The following is a 1,407-nucleotide window of genomic DNA, read 5'->3' as shown; positions in this document are numbered from 1 at the left end:
ATTCTGCTTCACTTTGCGAACGAAATGTAGCTGTGACTCCAGAGCGACAGTCTCTGCTTATATAGCCAGAGCCGGCGAGCCGGCGACGCTGATTGGTCCAAAGTTTTCGCGGGCTAGAGCAGATCAGCCATTGGACAAAAGGTATTTGAAAATTCAAACGTCCCGCTCATTTTAAACTGTTGTTTTGTAAATGTGTAAAGCGTTGCGGTATTAACCCACATGTTGTCCTCATGTTGTCTTCATGTTGTCCTCATGTTGTCTTCATGTTGTCTTCATGTTGTCCTCATGTTGTCTTCATGTTGTCCTCATGTTGTCTTCATGTTCTCTTCAAGTTGTCTTCATGTTGTCTTCATGTTGTCCTCATGTTGTCTTCATGTTGTCCTCATGTTGTCTTCATGTTGTCTTCATGTTGTCTTCATGTTGTCTTCATGTTGTCCTCATGTTGTCTTCAAGTTGTCTTCATGTTGTCTTCATGTTGTCTTCATGTTGTCCTCATGTTGTCTTCATGTTGCCCTCATGTTGTCCTCATGTTGCCTTCAAGTTGTCTTCATGTTGTCTTCAAGTTGTCTTAATGTTGTCTTCATGTTGCCCTCATGTTGTCCTCATGTTGTCCTCATGTTGTCCCCATGGTGTCCTATATCAATGTTCTTTTTAATTCCCCAAAATAACATGATTGATTCCACCCAACGCTCTTTGCCAAGTCCAAATCTCTACTTTCATTAATTTTGGGGCGTCTTATTCAACTTTATAGTATTGTAAAACAAATTGAAGTGTTTTTGAAATAGTATTGAGTAAAAGTTGACATATTCCAGTCGGTTATTATCATCAACATCCTGTAGTGTAGATCATTTAATGAGTTACACATGTTGAATATATAATCACAAATGTCTATATCTATTATATAGTATATATGTTATATCAAACAGTAAAACCTTTATGGATTATCATTATCATTACTACTACAACAATTAAACCAAAGGTCATTAACCAAGTATAAAATATACTACACCTGCACTTCTGCCATTTAAACCTTCACTCCACGTGCTATTTCCACTTTAACTTACTAGTACTGTAATATTCATCTAGTACACAGCTTTGTTGAAAAAGTGGGTGTCACAAAAAGCCAACTACTTAATTGTTTTACTTTTTTACTGAAATATTTTGTAGTTACACCCATTATTAACTAAGATGCATTCGTTCTTGTAACTTAATTTACTATTCTATATATACTAGTTTTGATAACTACCCAGATGCAGACAGTATCAGCGAAAATAGCTGTATAGTATATAAAGTTATAAATATATATATATATCTTTGACACATATATATATTGTTGCGAATCCCACTTGGAGGGTCCAAACGTCAGGACTCAATTAGCTAAGACATCACTCTAGCTTTGATTATAAA

This window comes from Etheostoma cragini, chromosome 23, assembly GCF_013103735.1.
Source record: "Etheostoma cragini isolate CJK2018 chromosome 23, CSU_Ecrag_1.0, whole genome shotgun sequence".
Lineage (NCBI taxonomy): Eukaryota > Metazoa > Chordata > Actinopteri > Perciformes > Percidae > Etheostoma > Etheostoma cragini.
Note: the sequence above shows the minus strand (reverse complement) of the source record.